The following is a 21,917-nucleotide window of genomic DNA, read 5'->3' as shown; positions in this document are numbered from 1 at the left end:
TTTCAGGCTGCCCTGCCACATGAGAAGGGCCCAACCTCAGTCACCCGGATCTCGGTCAGGCTGGGACGTTGGGCGCAGGAGGGCCCAGCCAGCAGCAGGTCCTTCTAGGGGGGTGGGATCAGCCCACTGCCATTCGGTTTCCCCCCACCGCGGGGGTGGTGCCAGGTGTGCTTGGATTCCATCTCAGGAGGGCCTACCGCTGTGCCCCTCCAAGAGAGGGACAGGAGACAGGCACCGCCTCATCCCCAGTCCCTCGCGCGTTGGTCAGGTCCGCCCCAGCGGAAGAGGCCCCAGCGAAGGCCCGGTCCTCACCCGAGCACCCAATGCGGCCACGGATCGCTCTGCCTGCCGGGGCGCGCCAGGGCGGGGCCCTGTGCCTACGGTGTGTGCTTGCAGGAGGCAGCCGAGGGCTTCGGGCTGGGACCGGTCGCTCCGCCGTTAATGATCCTTCCGCAGGTTCACCTACGAAAACCTTGTTACGACTTTTACTTCCTCTAGATAGTCAAGTTTGATCGACTTCTCGGCGCTCTGCCAGGGCCGTTGCCGACCCCGGCGGGGCCGATCCGAGGACCTCACTAAACCATCTAATCGGTAGTAGCGACGGGCAGTGTGTAAAAAGGGGAGGGACTTAATCAACGCAAGCTTATGACCCGCACTTACTGGGAATTCCTTGTTCATGGGAAATAATTGTAATCCCCAATCCCTATCGCCAACGGGGTTCAGTGGGTTACCCGCACCTGTCCGCGAAGGGTAGACACCCGCTGATCCGTGTAGCGCGCGTGCAGCCCCGGACATCTAAGGGCATCACAGACCTGTTATTGCTCGATCCTGTGTGGCTCTGAGAAGTTGGACGCTGACCGCTGGGGGTCGCGTAACTAGTTAGCATGGAGGAGTCTCGTTCATTATCAGAATTAACCAGACAAATCGCTCCACCAACTAAGAACGGCCATGGACCACCACCCACAGAATCAAGAAAGAGCCATCAATCTGTCAATCCTTTCCGTGTCCGGGCCGGGTGAGGTTTCCCCGTGTTGAGTCAAATTAAGCCACAGGCTCCACTCCTGGTGGTGCCCTGCCATCAATTCCTTTAAGTTTCAGCTTTGCAACCATACTCCCACCCGGAACCCAAAGACTTTGGTTTCCCGGAAGCTGCTCGGCGGGTCATGGGAATAACGTTGCCGAATCACTAGTAGGCAGCGTTTATGGTCGAACTACGACGGTATCTGATAGTCTTCGAATCTCCGACTTTTGTTCTTGATTAATGAAAACATTCTTGGCAAATGCTTTTGCCGGTCCAATAATTTCACCTCTAGCGCCACAATACAAATGCCCCCGACCGTCCCTCTTAATCATGGCCCCACTTCCGAAAACCAACAAAATAGAACCAGAGTCCTATTCCATTATTCCTAGCTGAAGTATTCAGGCAACCGGCCTGCTTTGAACACTCTAATTTTTTCAAAGTAAATGCTTCGGACCCCCAGGACACTCAGTCAAGAGCATCAAGGGGGTGCCTCAAGGCAGAGGCTGGGACAGGCGGTAGCTCGCCTCTAGGTGGACCACCAGATCGATCCCAAGATCCAACTACGAGCTTTTTAACTGCAGCAACCTTAAAATATGCTATTGGAGCTGGAATTACCGCGGCTGCTGGCACCAGACTTGCCCTCCAATGGATCATCGTTAAAGGATTTTAAGTGTACTCATTCCAATTACAGGGCCTCGAAAGAGTCCTGTATTGTTATTTTTCGTCACTACCTCCCCGAGTCGGGAGTGGGTAATTTGCACGCCTGCTGCCTTCCTTGGATGTGGTAGCCGTTTCTCAGGCTCCCTCTCCGGAATCGAACCCTGATTCCCCGTTACCCGTGTCACCATGGTAGGCACAGAAAATACCATCAAAAGTTGATAGGTCAGACATCCGAATGTATCGTCGCCATCACGGGGACGTGCGATCGGCCCGAGGTTATCTAGAGTCACCAAAGCGGCCGGGCGAGCCCGGATTGGTCTTCGTCTGATAAATGCACGCATCCCGGGAGGTCAGCGCTCGTCGGCATGTATTAGCTCTAGAATTACCAAAGTTATCCAAGTAACAGATGGAGCGATCAAAGGAACCATAACAGATGGCCGAGGGGATAGGCGCGACCAGATGGCCGAGGGGAAAGGGAAGCCATCTGGTCACTCTGTGCCCCAACGAAAGAGTGAGCGGGCGCCGGGGTATGGGGGACCAGAGGCCCAGGGCCCCAGCCATGGAGGCTGCGAGGGGGACCCGAGGGGCCCTCCGACCCGGGGCCCACAAACACCTAGACAAGCAGGGGAGGCCTGCACGGGACAGACAAGACCACTGTCCTGGGCCCTTGGCAGAGTGGCAGGCTGGGGGACGGGGCCCAGGGCCGGAGCCCCCAACCCGGGGCCCCTGGACCCAGCCGGGGCTCCCAGGCCCAGAGGTGCAGGGGAAGCCTCCCCAGACCTGCCAGACCACGTCCTGGGCACCCTGCCACGCGGCAGGACTCCAGACAGAGCCCGGGGTTGGGAGGCCGGAGCTCCTGAAGCCAGCCAAGCAAGGGGAAGCTTCCCGGGCACAACGGAACCCCGTCCCGGGCCTTTGGCAGTGCCGCAGGCCGGGGAACGGGGCCCAGGGACGGAGACCCCGACCCTGGGCCCCGGCTGAGCCCCTGGACCCAGCCGGGGCTCCTAGGCATGGAGGCGCGGGGAAGCCTCCCTGGGCCCGCCGGGCCCCGTCCTGGGTACCCTGCCACGCGGCAGGACCCAGGACGGAGCCCAGGGTGGGGAGGCCAACCTCCCCGGGCCCTTGGGAGCCACAGAACAGAGCCGAGCAGGGGGAGACACCCCGTGCACGACAGAACCTCGTCCCAGGTCTTTGGTGGGCTGGCAGGCCGGGGGACAGGGTCTGGGGCCAGAGCACCCGACCCAGGGCCCGGTGGGGCCCCTAAACCCAGCCGGGGCACCCAGGCCCGGAGGCGCAGGGGAAGCCTCCCAGGGCCCGCCAGACACCATCCCAGGCACCCTGCCACGCGGCGGGACTGAGGACGGAGCCCTGAGTGGGGAGGTCACCCTCCCTGGGGCCGCAGGGAGCCCCTGAACCCAGCCGAGCAAGGGGAGGCTCCCCAGGCACGATGGAAACCCGTCCAGGGCCTTTGGCGGGGCAGCAGGCTGGGGGATGGGGCCCATGGCTGGGGCACATGAGCCGGGGCCCGGCAGGCCCCTGGATGCAGCCGGGGCTCCCGGGCCAGGAGGCGAAGAGGAAGCCTCCCCGGGCCCGCGGGACCTCGTTCGTGCACCCTACCATGAGGCAGGACTGAGGACGTAACCTGGGGTGGGGAGGAGGCCCTCCCGGGACCCCTGGACCCAGCCCATGCAGGGGGAGGCCAGCCGGACCCCATCTGGGGCAGCCTGCCACGCGGCAGGCCCAGGGACGGACCCAGGGCTGGGGCGGCATCCTGGCCTGTCCATCTGAGGACCGCTAGGCAGAGAGTGGTCCGAGAGAGTACCCTGTCCCTAGTAATCCGGAGGAAGGCTACCCCCCCTTTCTGGTAACCTTGGCACTCCGAGTGACGAAGGGGACCCTAGGCGCGAAGGCACCCGACCTCCTGGAGCCCTGGCTGGGATCCGGGAGGCAAATGAGCCCTCATCAGGACTTACAGGCCAGCTCGGCCATCTGGTCGCCCCATTGGAAAGCATTGCACGCGACCAGATGGCCGAGGGGAAAGGTGCGACCAGATATCCGGGACCTGAAAGGACTCCCGTCTGCTCGCCCCATGCCTTCGCGGTAGGGCTCCCGCCTGCCCACGCAGGGCTCGGGGGGCTCCGCTTCCTGGGGGGCTTGGGGACCAAGGCTGGGCCTCAGGCACGGGGAGGACCACCGGAGCTCTCGGGTCCGGACGCCAGGGGGAGGACTGCCCGGGATCCGTGGAGCCCATCCCGGGCACTTTGCCGTGCCGCAGGCCGGAGGAGGGAGCCCTGGGACGCCTAGGGAGGTGTTGCCCGGGCATAGCCTATCTGGTGCCCGGCAGAGAACCGCCAGCCCGGGAGGGGTGTCCCAGCATCCCCTGCCCCTAGTAATCCAGAGGAAGGCTACCCCTCTTTCTTGGAAACCGTGCGCACTGCGAGGCTCAGGGGACCCTAGGCGCGAACATGCCCGACCCGGATGCCTGGGAGGTGTTGCCCGGGCATAGCCCATCTGGTCCCCAGCAGAGAACTGCCAGCCCGGGAGGGGTCTCCCGGCATACCCTGCCTTTAGAAATCCGGAGGAAGGCTACCCCTCTTTCTAGTAACCCGTGCGCACCCCGAGACTGAGGGGAACCAAGGTGCGGACGTGCCCGACCTCCTGGAGCCCTGGCTGGGATCGGGGAGGCAAATGAGCCCTCATCGGGACTTCCAGGAAGCCCGGCCATCTGGTCGCCCCATTGGAAAGCATTGCGCAATACTATTCCAACACATTCCCTACTGGACTTGCTCTAGATGGCGCTCCAACATAATGAATATACCAACACCTTCCCTACTGGACTCATGTCGGCCGGGAGCCGTCAGAAGCATCGAAGGAGTTATCTGCAAAAAACATACCTTATCAAGCATTTATAGAGTCAAGTAAGGGGCTGCATGCTGCAGGACCTTTTGAAAAGCTCAAAGGTCCAGCACATATGAATGAGAAATCCAGCTGAATATGAGAAAAGTATCTCTGTCTGATGAGCAGAAAAATTATTTAGTCTATATTATTTCAATACTTGGTACCGGGCACACTCTGAAAACATTTGTTCTATGTAAGTATGTTAAAAAAATGTAAACAAACAGAAAATATTTTATGAACTGTGCTGAACAATAAAAAGTGTGCATATGAACCATGGAACTTGCAACACTGAATCCATCTGTACATTTGGGAACATCAGACAGATTTATAGATGTAGGCTATATAGTGCAAGGCGGGGGAGTTCAAAACAAAGTATGATGAACTTGATAATTTAGCAGCAAGGAGCAGTTAACCATGCTTTTGCAGAAAACAAATGGACCACTCTCCGCAGTCTGAAAAAGATAACAGTGCGATTGACAACTCTGATTTCAAGAAATACCACATCATCACGTCATATAACATCCGGATGCCATGAATATTACTTCGAGGGGCTTGTTTAACATGCAGGGACAAATCGGATCCAAGGGTATTAGATACGCAAAGGACCTACAAATTAGCCTGTAATCGACTTGTGTCTACCGAAAATCAATCAAAAACCCATAGGAACTTTTGGAATGCACACAAAAACACACACGCACAAGAAGCTCTTATAAGATGTTTGATAATTCTAGAAAGAAACTAGCAACACACCAAGAAATCTGAAAATACATTCTGTCTTGAATAGTTTTGTGCAGGTTTCATAAAGCACAATAAAGTCTGCAATAAATACCATGTGAGGATATAGAGAAGGTGACAGACAGTTCAAATCCAGTACGGGAGGTATATCACCGTGCAAGTGAATAACACTGTTTCTGCAACATTTACCCTGGGTAATAGTAACTAGAAATTCCTGGAAATTCAGTGCAAACATTGCTTTGTGAAGAGGCTTATTCTGAGAAACTCAATTCCTAAAAGTCCGATACCTCGTCTTCCTGCCTTGAGCCCATTTTTCCTACACTGCATTTCTGTTGCTGAAGGAAGTGTACGACAGGAAGCAGAGGGGGCGATGGTGCAACTGAAAACGCTGAGTTCAAATGCATCCAGACAAAATCATTTTGCAGAAGCAAACAGCTGAGCAATAAAGCATGGGGTACACTGAAAAAAGAAATGTTGAAAAAAAGAGATCCATATTTCTCTGTTCATTTTCTGAAGCTTTTCCGTAATACATTGATTATACTGGGTGTTCCTGGCCAGTTGTGGGACCTCAGTCTCAACAGATAATTGGAAAATTGTCAAAGATATTAAATATGCAGTAGCTTTTGCCAGTTTGTGGCTTGTAGTTGAAAACTGGAACTTTTCTATGGCAAGTAGAGTTTGTATGCACTGCAACGAAACTGTAACTAAATAAAGGTGTACTGTTATGAAGGACCATCTTTTGCATGGTATTCTCTCAGATTTCTGCCTTCCTATGCTGAACCCAGTTTTGCTGGCCCAAAGCTTCTGGGCACTTTACTACTGGTCAGCACGAGGAAAGTGCTTGTGCTTTTCCTTTTAAACATGGTTAAGTTAGAAAACACGTAATTGGCACATATAATTTACTTATAAGCAGTGCTTAATTTGTAAAATATTAAGTGCGGGTGCTCACATTTTTTGTAGGAGGCCACACCCACATTCCCGGCTACGCCCACTTCATCCACTGACTCCACCCACTTCCTTTATTGGCTTCACCCACATCCACAAGCCTCAACACATCACAGTCAGATCCCCACTTCTTGAGTTCTGCAAGAAATTTAAGACCTGGTACTTCATATAAGCACTTTACGGTCATATCGCGCTCTGGTACTACACTTCAGAGGAACTTTGCTGCCAGTCATGGGGGTACTACTTGCATACTGGGCTGAAAGTGTACACCCTTTTTCTTTTAGTTGGTTGTATATGCATGCATGTTTGTAAGACATTGGTCTGTCTGCTTCAACATGTGTTTTCTGTTAATATGCAAATCAATATTGTGTGCTTGCATGCATCTGTGCTTGCACAATTCAAAAGTCCAACCTATTGATTTGGTTAGTGCTTAGTTTGTTTTGTTTGATACTAACAGAAGCCCAATTTGAATGAGCAGTGAAACACCGTACAGAGAACACTTATTGTAGTTTTAGCTTCCCAAACACGAGGTATAAATAGAAATGTACGTGGCGCAGTAGAACCTGTAGGAAAGGAATCAGGCTGTAATCGGAATAGTATCGCAATCATGGAGACTAAAATTATTTGCTTACAATTTCTGAATGTGTTGTGCATGAGACAGGATTAGAACAGAGCAGTGCTGGACTGCTAGTACGCGGCAGCAGAGGTTAAGAGGGAGATGGGAGAGGGTTTAATGGGAGTGTCAAACAGCACCTTCGGCAAGTAAAAAAAATATGATTTAAAGCAGCTTAATATGAATCACTGAAATCAAGAGGGATGTTGTGTGCAGGACTTTTACTGAGATAGCTAGGTGCACTCATTTTAAGATTGGTGGCTTGGGCCCCGCGTCACCCATGGTAAAAGCCGGCCCAGATCAGGAACCAGAACTTCATTCCAACCCTTTGCTCGGGCGAGATGGAGAACGACCAGTGAAGGTAGAATTTCCCAGCGTTATCTCATTACCGTGAAAGTGTTTAAAGTGGAAGCCACACAAAAGAAAAAAAAGAATGTATTGCTTCACAGCTACACCGTAAACTTTAACACTTACTTAGTGTCTTTGTGCATAAAATAATCAGGGCACATCGAGAAAGATCCACACATGGAGTCTGAGGCCAAACAAACGAACAAACAGAATATCTCTCTCCCCCTCTCCCTTTCTCTCCCTCTCTCCGGAACGGCGTTATAACTGAAATTAAAGACACGTTTTCTGCTCATTGGCCACCTCGAGCTCACTGGCCTCTCATTATTAGTTTGCGTGCACACCCACACCTTCAGGGCAGGTCCAAGAGATACCCACCCACCCCACCCAGATTTCCATACAGCCTTGCAAGATATATAACTACTGCGAAACGTGCATTTAACTTTGTTGCTTTCCTATGCCCCTGAATTTAAATACACGTTTAACATTATTCAAACTGCAGCCCAACTCTTTTCCTTACTTTGTTACCATACTCCAAGGTATGCTCTGGAGCCATATGATGCCTGTTAATGGGAAAGTGAAACCTCGTCACTTATAATAAATTACTGCTTTCACCAATGTTGCACTACATTTTAGCGTTGTATAACAGAGTGGCAGTTCCCACCTTTGAAAAACATTTTGGCGTTTGCAGAGTACTCACAGTGCAAGGAGGCAGAAAAAAATCACACCCGTCTCAGTCACTTTATGCCTCTTCCCTCTCTTCCACCATTCAAAACATACCAACGAAACGAAGCAGGTTTCTTCCCTCCTGCTCTAGTAAGCTCGACCCGAACAAGCACAGTGTCCAAGCAGCAAAATATCTCTACACCCCTCGGTTCAACTGCAACTCAACTTCCGCTTCCGACTGAGGCAGAGACAATATAGCGGGATGTAGGAAACAGAAAACGGACCATAAAAACTGCAACGCAGTTGCCAACAAGCATTGGCAATCTCAACCAGTGTCCCGGAGACAGACTCGGCCCTGAGAAATAAGTGCCGGTGCTAAGCACCGGAAAGCACCGGCACAAATTAAGCACTGCTTATAAGCCTCTAGTATATGCTACTACAGATACGTAGGATCTGTAAATTAAGTGCAAAAAGCGGGCTGCAGCACTCACTGTGCCACCACTAAAGTAGCACTGTAAAACAGGTCTCCACGCCTGCCCTTGCAGCCCACCATTTCAACTTGGCAAAATAAACCTTTTGTCAAGCCTAAACCCTCCTTTTTAATATTCCTGAGTCCTAAGGTTGGCCCCAAATGCCCATAGATCAGGATGCAGAGTATTTGAAAAGCAGGACTTGTGTATTTAATGTTTTACGTCCTGGCAGCGAACAACCTTTAAAGTTGTTTTTCACTGTAGAAAGGCTGGCTCTCCCTTTGGAAAGCACTGGTTAAGTTACAGAAACCTATTATGTATAACTTCTGTTTGGGAGCATCTAAAGAATTGACATAGGGACTTGTTTAATAATAATTTACAATCCATCTTAATGGTAAAGCTGGATTTTATATTACCATTTTGAAAATTAAATTTTTTAGAAAGTTCAAATTTTTCTGCATAAGTCAAATGTGCCTTCCTGCCAGTGTCCATGTCACTTGACTGGTGCATGGCTCCCCTGTGGTGAAATGTGGATTGCTCCCAGACAGTGGACAAAAGGCTTGGGTGTGGCGAGGAGTTTTTCCTCCTTGAGCAAAATGGCCTAGTGGGCTGTGTCAAGCTCATTCCAGAGCATCAAAGGATGCCTACTCTGTCACTGGCAGCCGTAGCTCACATTTAGGCATGCTTCCCTTTGTCGTCTCAGTCAACTTGGCTCCAAACCCAGTAGGAGGGGGTAACAGCCCTAAAATTGGTTTAGAATGACCACAAAGGAGGGTTTGCCCATCCCCAAAGCCACACCTCTGAGTGGGCACAGGGAGCTTTGGCAAGGGGGAAGAAAGGTTCTTCCATGTTGGATTTACGTAGAGAGGGGCACTGTGGTGGCACTGTTTATAGTAAAAGACACAGGAAGTGCTACAAAAGTGGGTAACGTCACCCCTGGGAACCTTTACCTCATTAGGGATTGGCCAGAATTGTTTCCCACCCGCAGGCTGAAACTGGGCATACATGTAGTGCCCCCTGTGCCCTCAGATCATGTCTGGACCTGTGTAAGAACAGAAGAGGACTCGACTTGCTGTCTGTGACCTAAGAGGAGCCTTGACAAATGCACCTGCTCAAACTCATGTACCCAGAACAAACATGTCCTTTCAGTGAGAAGCCGGCAAAAGCAATTTTTGTTGTAAAAGGGTTAGCTGTTCCACAGGAAAGCACTGGGATATAATATTACATTTAATATTATTATCTCCGCCAGGAAAACAGCTACAAAGGTAAATCTTGGACTTACATCCCCAATTCACTGGTAAAGTCGGATTTGTAATAAATATTTTACAAGAGGTACTTTTAGAAAATCACCTCTTCTCTGGCTTAAGACTCTAAGAGCCCATTTGCATTAGCTTCCAACTGTCACCTAGGAGCTGAAAATGCCATGTAAAGATGAATTACCTTGTTCCCAGGGTTGAGAAAAAGGCCTTGGGTTGGGAGAGGTGTTCTGTTCCTCTGGCATAATGAACATTTGAACTGTGCACAAGAACTTCATTAACTTCAAAGAGGCCTAACTGTTACAGTCACATGTAGCTAACACCTGGGCCTGCCCCTTCATTTTTCCCTCTAGTCAGTCAGGCACCAATCCTAATGGGAGAGGGGCTGCCCCCAGTACCTGTTTTGGATGACCACAGACTAGGGATTGTTCATTTCCACATTCGGCAAAGGAGCTCTGCACATGAGAAGAAAGGTTGTGCCATGTAAGATCTAGGTTGTGAGGTGCAGTATGGGATTTTTTCCAGTAGGTCACACAGGAACTGCTTCAAACGTGGGTAGGGTTACCTCCAGGAATGTTTTCCTTATTAGTTCGGGAGGTTCCAGGAGTTACCCCACCCACAGGGCTAGTGCCAGGTATAAATGCGGCAACCACTGGCACTCTCTTCACAACACTACTGGACCTGTGGAAACCAGAAGGAGGACTGCACCTGCTCTTGAGACCCTGAAGGACCTGCTTCCTCTTGTACCCAGGACAAACTTGAACTCCAGGGGTCATAAGGCTGAACTCCTGTTTGGGTTACAGGGACAGAATAAGCTCCAAAAGGCAAGTTTTCTTCATTGCCAGCAGACCAGTTCCAACTGGTTCTGCCCAAAACCCTGCTGCTGACTTCTTCTGGAGTGAAGCCCTCTTCGGCCACAGTCTGTTGCCTTGCTACGATGAGAATTTTTGACTTTCGTTCTCGAGACGAAGTCTGAAGGTAAAACTTTTCACTGTGATTACCTATTATTATAAATTGGTTCAGGATTTTTCTAGTGTTGCGTATTACTGTTTGTGCACTGCATAAATACTTTACACACTGCCTCTAATTTAAGTCGGACAGCTTTGTGCCAATGTACCAAAGGGTTAAGCACAGCTTTATTAAGCGACTTTTTACCAACAAGGTTTGCAATTATTATTTGAGGTGTGTTCTAACCACGTGAACTAATACACCAATCTCTCACATGATCCAAGCCTCCTTTTTTTTTTTTAAATGTTGAATTGTCAATGTTAATTGTAAGCTTATATTTCCCAGCAAACTTGCTACATTAATTTAAAAGATGCTGCTAGCCAACTTAAGCAAGATCCTCTAAACCATTACCAGAGACATACACTGGAGAGACTATACATGGTCTGGCCAAAAACCTAGACCAGGGGTTCTTAACCTCTTGATTTCTCTGGATAACCACTTAATCATTACTGGAACACGGGGACCCCCAGTGAGTCATCACTGGAAACTGGAAACCTCCACTGAACCATTACTGGGAGCCTGGCTTAAGCATTTTTGATGATTTGAACCCCAAAACAATACACAAAAAATACAGAAGCAAGCATTCATCAAACATGTACAAAAATTATGAAATATTCGTTTAATTTACAAATAAGGTTGAAAAAATCTACATTTTAATTTTAATGGGAAGGTTGGAACTTTTTCTAAATTCAATTGAGGCCACTTATCGTCCATATCATATTCTGTTTGATGCACTTGCACTGCTTCCAAGAATCAAAGGATACTAACTTAATTTTTAGCCTCCAATTTCAAATTCGATCACATGTACAGAATGTCTAAAAAATTTAAATTTTGCCTTTTTATTTACGTACACTTTACAAATCTGTTATTATTTAATTTTCTAAGCAGTCGCGGACCACCTGAGTTAGCTTCACAGGTCTCCAGACAACAGGTTAAGAATCACTGACCTAGACAATCTACCTCTGCGATGCAAATGTAAAAGATAAGGGGTACTAGAACTTAAGAAACAAGATTATGGTCACTAGGGTCACAATTCGAGCTATTCAAACACAATGAACATTGTTTTACTCAACTTCATGAATAGCTCTAAAACATAACAATTAAAGACGGGAGACCTCAACTTTTGGCTCTGGGATTCAGCTTTCAGTATTCTATCTCATTCTAGCTTGAAGAATAATTTCATCTTCTGGTGTAAAATCTGTTTATACCCATTTCTCAATATCCTTGACAGTAACTATGGTGATCCTCCAGTACCAGTGACAAGAAAACAAGATACTTACCTTTAACTACAGTTATCCAGTATTGGTATCTTTCATAGATTCACATGCCTGAATCATTCCCTGTCGTCGAGATGGGAGTCCTACGGTAAAATACAACAGCAGTGCCATAAGTAATAAATAGGCTAAAAAGGCCAAAGCCTATATCTTAGTAGCCTATCGATGTCCTTTTCATAAAAAGGCCCAAAACGTGGTTCCAGCCAATAAGCTGCCAGCCCCCTCTAGAACACTCCCAGCAGAGGCAAGTTCTCTTCAGATTTTCCAAGCACAAGTGGGAAGTAAGTATACCCAAAATCAAAGAACTGACTCCATTGGGAGGAGGGTGGGTTGCATGTGAATCTATGAAAGAAACCAATACTGGATAACTGTAGTTACAGGTAAGTAACTTGTTTTCTTATCCAGTATTGGGGTATCTTTCATAGATTCACATGCCTGAATCAGAATATCAAGCAGTACCCTAATTGTACTGTCGTTAGTGGAAGGTGGGAGACGTGTAATTTTAAACTCCCAATAGTTATCCACTAACTTTTACGCAACGCATGCACTAAGCATTATAGTCTATAGCAATGTTAAAACAGAGAGAGTTGCTATAACCATTGATATAATATATACATAGTTCATAAATCATATTGAGGAATAAGTTGCCAAATACATTTGTACAATTACTGAATCCACTTACAATTAGAGAAAGAAAACAACAAGAGAGTGTTCATTATGAAACTTAAAGAATCTGACCTTAGTTAAAAAGATGACACAACACAGCCTGTCCAACCTCTGCATCCTACTTTGGCACAGACTGGAGGCAGTAGTGTCTTGTGAACGTGTGGACATTCTTCCATGTTGCAGCACGGCATATCTTGTCTAATGTCACTCCGGCAAACAAAGCTGTAGATTCAGCAACAGTTCTTGTGGAGTGTGCTTTAGCCCTCACTGTTAGAGGTTTATTTGCTTTTTCGTGGCATAACTGTATCGCAGATGCCACCCATCTGGTGATTGTGGCTTTCGTTACTGCGGTTCTGAGTTTTCCTTGACCGTAGGCCACCAGAAGTTTATCTGTTTTCCTTATTTCCTTTGTTTTGTGAAGATACAATTTCAAACATCTTTTGATATCCAATGTATGTAGAGCTCGTTCAGCTGGACTAGATGGATTTGGAAAGAAAGTTTGCAGCATTACCTGTTCACTTAGGTGAAATTGTGCGGGCACTTGCGGAATAAACTTAGGATTTGTCCAAAGGGCTACGTAATTCTCTGTATATTGTAAGAAAGGTTATTTTATAGTAAAAGCCTGCAGTTCACTCACTCTTCTCGCAGAAGTAAGAGCCAGCAAGAGAGAAACCTTCCATGTAAGAAATTTAAGTTCTGCTTTATGAATTGGTTTGAATGGTCATCTCATCAATTGTGTTAAAAGCACATAGAGCTTCCACTCTGGAGGAGGTGCGCGCACCGGAGGAAAACCGCGGAAGAGGCCCCTCATGAATTGTTTTATGAGAGTAGATGAACAGAGAAGGAACCCAAGAAGATTTCCTGTACCGGGAAATTGCCGCCAGGTGAACTTTAACTGAAGAGAAAGTGAGGCCCGTCTTAGCTAGCGACAGTAAGTAGGGCAAAATCTGTTCAGCAGGGGCTTGTACTGGATGAACTTTGTTCCTTTCGCACAAGCAACAGGATCTCTTCCACTTCAGACGATATGTTTTGATAGTGCTTTCAGCATGGGATTTAGCCAGTATTTCTCTACAGTCTTGTGAAATATTGAGATCCTTAAACTCTAGGAATTCATGAGCCATGCGTGCAATTGAAGAGAACGTGGATCTGGATGGATCACTTGGCTCCAGGAACCGATACTGCCTTGGCCAACATGGAGCAATCAAAATTAGGCGACAGCCTTCTGATTTCATCTTGATTATTACCCTGGGGATCAATGGGATGGGAGGAAAGGCGTAGGCATAGATCCCTGACCATCGCATTTAAAGGGCATTCCCCCTTGACCCTGGTTGTGAGAACCTGCAGGCGTAAAACTGGCATTTTGTGTTCTCTTTTGTTGTAAACAGATCCAGAGTTGGTTTCCCCCATTTGAGAAAGATCCTGTCCACCTGTGTTTGTTCTAGCTCCCACATGTGGCAGCTGGACTGCGACCTGCTTAGTGTATCTGCCAGAGTATTGTGTAGACCCCTGACATGCTCGGTCCTCAAAGAGATTCCGTGGAACGTTGTCCATTTCCATAATTCCTGAGACAGCGTTATGGATTTTGTTCCTCCTTGTTTGTTTATATAGTACATGCTGGTCGTATTGTCCGTATGGACCAGCACTGAGGAACCTCTTATTCTCGGAAGGAATGCCTGGAGAGATCAGAATACCGCCTTGAGTTCCAATCTGTTGATGTGTTGTCTTTTCTGCATCAAAGACCACTTTCCCTGGGTTTGTAAATCCTGCAGATGACCTCCCCATCCCTCCATGGAGGCGCCTGTCATCAGAATGAAATCCGGGGTACTTTAGAGAAAGGTTAGACCTTGAGCAAGGTTTGTCGTTTGAGACCACCATTAAAGTGCCTCCACTATCCTTGTTGTAATTCGAATTACATCTTCGAAAGATCCTACAGCTTGTTGCCACTGTTTCTGCATTTCCTCCTGCAAAGGTCTCATCTTTTGTCTCGCTAAAGTTTATTGCCGACGAGCACATCCCTAGCAGCGATTTGAATATTCAAACAGAAACGGACTTTCTTTATTAAATGGTCCCTGCCAACCATTGGAGTCACATCTGAGACAAGAATGTTTTGCATTGGACGGTGTCCAGGGATGCTCCCAGAAACGAAATTACTTGGGTTGGATGCAAATTAGATTTTTCCCTGTTAAGAGTGAGTCCCAGTGTATTGAATAGATGGAGACAAGCGGTCGTCGTATGATCGGCTTCCTGCTTTGATGCGGCTTTAAGCAGCCAATCGTCGAGGTATGGAAAAACTTGAAACCCCTGAGATTGCAAGGCAGCTGCTACTGGTGCTAGACACTTGGTGAAGATCCGTGGTGCTGACTTTAGATCGAATGGGAGCACTTTGAATTGATAGTGGGTACCATCCACTGTGAACCGTAGATATTTCCGGTGCTTCAGGTGAATTGGGATATGAAAGCATGCGTCCTCCATATCGAGAGAAGTCATGAAATCTCCTTTGTTTAAGCATCCCAAAATATCGGAGAGTGTCACCATCCTGAACGTCTGTTTTTTGAGAAACTTGTTGAGTTTTCTTAGGTCCAGAATCGTTCGCCATTTTCCTGAGTTCTTTCTTTTTAGGAGGAAACGAGAATAGAAACCTCTTCCTCTCCGATTGGATGGTACTTCCTCTATAGCTTCCTTGAGGAGCATGATCAAGACTTCTTTTTGTAGTAAGTGAAGAGGAGGGACAGGGAGACCAATGGGCGGAGTAGTAGGTGTTTTTTGAATAAATTCTAGGGTGTGGCCCTTGGTGACTAGGTCCAACACCCAGCGGTCTGAAGTGATCTTGTCCTTCCGCTGTGCGAAAGCAGAAATCTTTGCGCCCACGGGTAGGGAGGGAAAATTGACTAGTACCCTGATGTACTCATTGCTTTCTGCCAGAGTCACGGCCTTGTTGTGGTGTTCGCTTGTAACCTCCCTGGTGTGAGAAACCAGCTGTTGAAGACTGTCGATACAATGGCAGGTTGTAAGATTGGCAATATTGAGGTTGATTTTGTAGATTTCTTTGGTATCCGCCTTTGTAGGTGGTGAATCCTCGCCCTCTGGCGCCTCTAAATGGTACTCTTCTATATTGCAGAGCTCCTAATGACTTTGTGGTATCTGTATCATTCTTTATAGCCAGAAGAGCTTTGTCAATATGTTTACCAAAAAGCGACTTTCCATCATACGCCATGTCCAGAATCTTAACCTGAACCTCCGGTCTGAAGGTAGTAGCTTTCAGCCACCCCTGGCGTCGAAATACTGCCACTCCCGCCAACTGCCTAAAACTTGTGTTTGCTATGTCCAAGGCACAATCAATTGTTTCTGAGGCCGCCCTTTCACCTTGCAATAAGATCTTTTGGGCATCCGGTTTGTTTTCTTCCGAGATGAGACCTATCATCCCTGCCACATCTGACGGTCATAGCGGCCGATAATGGCTAAAGCATTTGCTGCTCGAATTGATGCAGCTGCCATTGCCGAAAATTCCTTTCCTAGAAGGTCCAGCCGACGTTCTTCTCTGTCCGGAGGAGCAGTACTTGGTGTTGCCGGATTCTTTGAACATCTCTGTGTGGCCTGAGAGATAACAGAATATGGCCTTGGACGTCCAACAAGGCAAGATGGACTATCATCAGTAGCTCTATACTTTTTCTCTACACGGGGCAGCACCGCTGGTATAGATGCTGGCGTCTACATAATCTTCACACCCTCCTGCCAAATATAGTCGATCATCGGAATCGAACGTACAATCTTTCTTGTGACCTCTTTAAAATAATGCAGAAAACATTCAGTCTGTTTCACCCTGTTAGGTAAGTGGAACCTATTGGGTGCCCTCTGCATTAAATTGTGAAACCCCCCTATGTCCTCTGGGGGAGAATCCGAAGGTAAATGTGGAGGAGGGGATGGTGTCGGGATTACATAGTCATCCCAAGGATCCGGAACAGCCGTTGGATCCGGTAATTCACCTTCTTCCACCTCCTGTTCCGAAGAGGAAGTGTTCTGAACTTCAGGGTCAGCTGGAACTGGACTCGTTACATTTTCTGGTGTACTGGGTATTTGAGGTTCTGGTACTGTTGTTGGTAACTCCACTTGTGGGACCGTTTTTTCTGGTGGAATTTGTTGAGGAGGGAATCTCGGACGGTAATCTGCCAACATGGCCTGCAGATCCTGAATCGGTGACAGTGGTAGATGAGCCATCTCTCTATGGCGTGCGTCCTGTCGAGGATAAAATTTATAAGTATGACGAGGACCCATATATTGCTCCTAATAATAGTGCGCCTCATGATAATCTTTCTCATCATCATCGTCATCTTGGCATTTTACATGTAGCTCAGATGGACTGTGAGCTACTCCATATAGTCCGTCCTCATCCTTATCATCTTCCTCCTCAGGCGGGTGAAGAAAAGCCTTTGAGACAGTCATGGTGTGGGTTATCCTCGTCGACGGAGCAGAAATTAATATTGAAGGTGTTAGACCTGCCAGCCCTTTGGCTGTTCCCTCCTCATTTTTTTCCTTTTTTTCCCGTTACCCTCCAATTTTTCTGTCCACTAGTTTTGTTTTTGGTGTTGATGTAGAGGCTCTGGGTGCCCCATTTTCACTGATTGAGGGTGAGGCGCAAGGTGCTTCTCTAAAATGGAGGGAGGGAGAGAGCTCTTACACAAAATGGTGGCCTAAACTGTCACCTCAGAGCCTGGGCCATAGACTGTCATGAGGGGTTCTAGAACCTTCTGGTCCACTCTGGCCAGTCAGGGTCCAGGCTATATATAGAGGTGAGGGGCGGCGGCCATTTTGTAGGAGAAGAGGTATTCAGGAGTAAGGCATCTGAGTGGGGGAGGTGGGTGCGCTAGAGAAGGAAACTGACAGATCCTAGGGCCTGCTTTTCTTCCTCCTCGGCTGACACTACCCCCTACCTCTTGACCTGACCCTGCCCTCAGCCACTGACCCTGGGATCACCTCAAGCTCTGGAGCTCCCCACCTTGCCAGGACTCCTGAGGAGAACGGCGAAACAGAGTGATTATCTCTGGCCCTCCTGACTTTGCCTGGGACTCTTCTATCCTTTGACGCCACTGGCGTGTGGCCTGCCACTTCCTAGCCTGCCTGTCCTGAGCTGGGGCAACACTGAGGGAGAAAGGGGGTGTTTGGCACGTAAGAAATCGCCACCCCCTAGCCTGCAGATCACCCCCTTAACTTTGGCCACCCCCGCTGAAAGACCCCATAAGGAATCACTCACCGCTGCGGCCCAAGGCCCGTAAGGTCAACCCTCCTGTCACCTGGGGTTTGTGAGGAAGACTGGGACCCCTCCGCTGCCGTCGCAGCTTTTGAAACGCGGCCCTTCATGTGGAGAGAGCGCCGTTGGAGTTCCCCGTAGGCCGCATTAGGCCTGAGGCCCAGAAACTCGGATCACGTGACGGGGCGGACTGCGAGACGCCGCCCCCGCACGATTGCTGACAGTGCCGCGCCCCGCAGGTCGTGCTGCCAAGGGCGATTGCAGGCGCGAACCCTGGGCGAGTGAAGGGAGCCGAGAGCCCACTTGCCAGAAAGAGACCATCGCAAGGGCCTAACTGAGGCCGAGGAACAAGGTAACCCCCCCCCCAGGGAAGAGGGCGGGAGGCCTATGTAAGGTCCGGAGCACGCCCCTCCCCCGGGGTGATTCCCCGTCAGTTCGTTGGCCCCAAATCACCCGAGTGAGCCCTCCACCGGCCGAGTCTACTTGCAAGTGCCCACAAGTGAGGAAACCCCTGGGAAAAGTCTCTCTCCGAGCCCGGCGGCCTTCCATGGTTACAGCGGAAGAAGTAACTCGGCTTCTGGCCCCTGCTCTCTCGAGTGAGGGAAGTAACAACTGCAGAGTAAACGGAGCATTTTGTGGGCAAAGGCAGAACCAGCCATGTGTAATAAGCCTATGTAAGGCTATATTTCATGCATCTCGGTATGACCAAATCTGAAGTGTTAATGAGCTAATATGAACAGTTTTACAATTAGTAACTCATTTTCAAGAGCATAGTGATCACTGTGAACTGTCCTATAATTACTGACCTGATAATCAGAGCATTGTGGTTGTCATGTGCGGCGCTATATTTATTGACTCTATTTAAAGCGCTACATCAATGCTATGTGCGGCGCTGTATTTATTGATTCTATTTAAAGCGCTATGTCAATGCTATGTGCGGCGCTATATTTATTGATTCTATTTAAAGCGCTATGTCAATGTTATTGACTCTATTTAAAGCGCTAAGTAATTGCTAAGTGCAGCATGATGACTGATGAATTTATTTAAAACACTAGTGAATTTGCTGTACTGTCAATCTAGTAACGATGAAATGTTTGGACCCTAATGTGTTCTAGACAGACACTGATTGATTTGATTTGTAAGAAAAAAGAAGCAAGATAAAAGAAAGATAAAGCTTTTCTACCTTTTCTAATTACCTGATGTAGCGTCCTTTCTAAGTGGTGGTACGCTGGAGTGTGAAGTGAGTGTGATGCAAGCACAACATGTTTCTCGGGCATAGGCCTTTCCACTTGAACCAAGCTACCCTAGGACGATAGGTCCAACAGAAGGAATCCCCATCGTCGATGGGGTTGCCGTCGACGGTGTTGTCATAGCCGGCGGAGATGTTGTTGTTGACTGTGACTTAGTTGATGATGTCTGTGTCGTCAGACATGGTATCTCCGTCGACGGTATCGTTGTCGACGGTGTCTTAGTCGTCGACGGTGTTGGTCGTCGTTGACGGTTCCTTCGTTGACGATATTTTCGCTGTTTCTTCGTCGATGATGGGTCGTCGACGAGTGAAACCGATGAAGATCTTGTCACACTGGAAATCTTAGTCGATGAAATAGGGGACTGAATCGCCGTCGTCGTGAGGGTTGCCGTCGACGAAGTCACACATATCGTCGTCGACTACAGAAATCGTCGTCGACACAGATTTCTTTGCAAGTTTTCTACTTACAGAGTCAGTAGAAGAGGATCGTGGACACTCTTTCTCTTTTGACAGGCATAGAGGGCACAGACAAAGTTGGCTCAGAGGAATGTTTGGAGCTCCTCTCCTTACTCACAGGTTTTTCTTGGGAAGACTTGAGATGTTTCCTTCCCTCACCTGAAGATCTTTCCTGTGATCTAGCCCTCTTGTGAGAAGTTGAAGCCAAACCTCCTTCACTCATCTGAAGTGGGAGCCTGTTCTTTTGTGGATTGAAGCCACAAAAGTAATCTTCCCTCTCGGTCCTTGAGGGTCTTATTAGAAAAGGTGCGACAGATTTTACAGTCTTTCACCTCGTGCCTTGGATAAAGACAGTAAATACAGTCTTTATGTAAATCACCTACATGGACCCTCCTCTTCCCACAGGTCTTGTTGCAAGGGCGGAAGAGGCCTATCTTGTCTGACATTTTCTTAAGAATAGCTGATTAAAAGGAAAAAACTGAGTAGCACTCAGGGAGACTCCCTTCCACACGAAGTGCGGTGAAAATCTGAAGAGAACTTGCCTCTGCTGGCAGTGTTCTAGAGGGTGCTGGCAACTTATTGGCTGGAACCAACTTTTGGTCCTTTTTTGAAAAGGACATAGATAGGCTACAAAGATTATGGCCTTTTTAGCCTATTTATTACTTATTGCACTGCTTTTGTATTTTACCATGGGACTCCCATCTCGACGACAGATGATTCAAACATGAGAATCTATGAAAGATACCACAATTCTGAATAAAATAAATCTATATGCCCTCTCATTAGCCTTTGAATGTAAGCACATCACCTCCTCATGTAGTGTGTCCCAGTTTGAGAACACATCCGATACATGTAGGTTGGAGTCTCATGTAGGTTGGAGTCTCCTCTGCCCTTCATCAATGAAAGAGGTAACTACTTCTTCTAAACATGCAGGAAAATGTTTGGACTTAGTGAGAATCCTGCAGAATAGTACATAAGTGTCTACTTTATCATGTAGTGACATGTCATTTCATGACAGGTTTGCTATAACAAAATAACTTAACATCTCAAAGGGAGAGTTATTGAATGTTCATAGACTTTATAATATTGCAGTTGTTCTTTTTCACAGCTATGATAACCTGCTTTTTGTCTTTCATATGAACAAATCACAAAATCATTAGTATCAGTTATGTTGAACAATCTAGACAAGTATTAAAATAAAAAGTTACTTACCTTCTGAAAGAATATTTCTAAAGGATATTTAATCTTCCCAAACATTCCCTACCTTATGAATACTCCTTGCAGGCGTCAGACTGGTTCGGAAAACTTTCTTCCCAGCAAGAACTACCCAGCACAGCCAGTTGATGCCACATGGCTCCAGCTACAACTACACCTATGATTGATCATCACTGGAGTATATTAGGCACCCACCAGTGTGACGGTGTCAATTACTGATAGCTTTTCGTCGCACTCGCCCCATTAGTGTGGAAAGGAACTTCGAAAGCCACAACAGCACCAAATGCAGCACACAATATGTTTGCCTACTTTGGGATTTTATTAAACACTGTAGTAGCTCCTCAGGGAGTACCTTCAGATGCTGGCAATCAGGAATCTTCTGGAAGGACCAATGTAAGGAGTTATGGCCTTCGTGGAATGAGAACAAATGCCTTACAGAGGATCTTTTTCACCACAGCATAGAAAATCTTGATACCAGGGATAACAAACTTTGTAATGGACTTTGATCACCACCTTGAACTTTAAAGTTTCAGTGAAGCCTACAAAGAGATGGTCCTCAACTATGCCTAGTCAGGTGTGGTTGACAGTGTATGACATACCATATCATGCCAGGGTCCAGCCTCTGCTGAAATTTCTTCTCCTGGGTTGGGTAAATGATAAAAGACATTAGAGTAATACACTTACACATATGAAAGAGGGAAATCAATTAGGCATGAAGGATAGGCAGAGGTGAAGGACCTTTAAACGGATATAAAATGTGGTGAAGTGTGGACGAGGTGAAAGGGTCTGAAGTTGGGCAGAAGTAATTGCCAAAAACAGAACTATTTTAAGCGTAAAAAGTTGAACGGAACATTTGTGCTCAAATGGAGATGCCATCAAAACAGTCAAAACAACATTCAAATCCCACTGAGGAACAATAAATGCAGTGGGAGACCATCAAGAAAGTCAAAACAAAGTTCAAATCCCATTGAGGAACAATAAATGCAGTGAGAGGGAACATGTAAAGCAAACATTACAGAAAACCAACACTGATGACTATTTAAACATAGAAGGTTGGTCAATTGGTCGGAAAGATGCATAACTGCAGATAAGGATGCCAGGTAGCTTGTGACCACAGCCACCACTAAGCTCTCTTGTGCAAGTGGCAATGTAAACCTCAAGACGCTGGAATGACAAGATGTGAAGGGATTAATGC

At 47.7% G+C, this 21,917-nt stretch overlaps 1 protein-coding gene and 1 pseudogene across 1 annotated transcript in view; both read right to left on the bottom strand.

Moving 5' to 3' along the window:
- The window catches only part of COG3 (component of oligomeric golgi complex 3), a 343,588-nt gene that overhangs the window by 36,033 nt on the left and 285,638 nt on the right, over positions 1-21,917 (bottom strand). The window lies entirely within an intron of this gene.
- On the bottom strand, positions 448-1,118 carry LOC146802257 (18S ribosomal RNA; annotated as a pseudogene; the record flags this gene model as incomplete).

This window comes from Triturus cristatus, chromosome 8, assembly GCF_964204655.1.
Source record: "Triturus cristatus chromosome 8, aTriCri1.1, whole genome shotgun sequence".
NCBI lineage: Eukaryota > Metazoa > Chordata > Amphibia > Caudata > Salamandridae > Triturus > Triturus cristatus.
The sequence above is the reverse complement of the archived record's forward strand: the minus strand, read 5'-3'. Positions and strand labels throughout refer to the sequence as shown.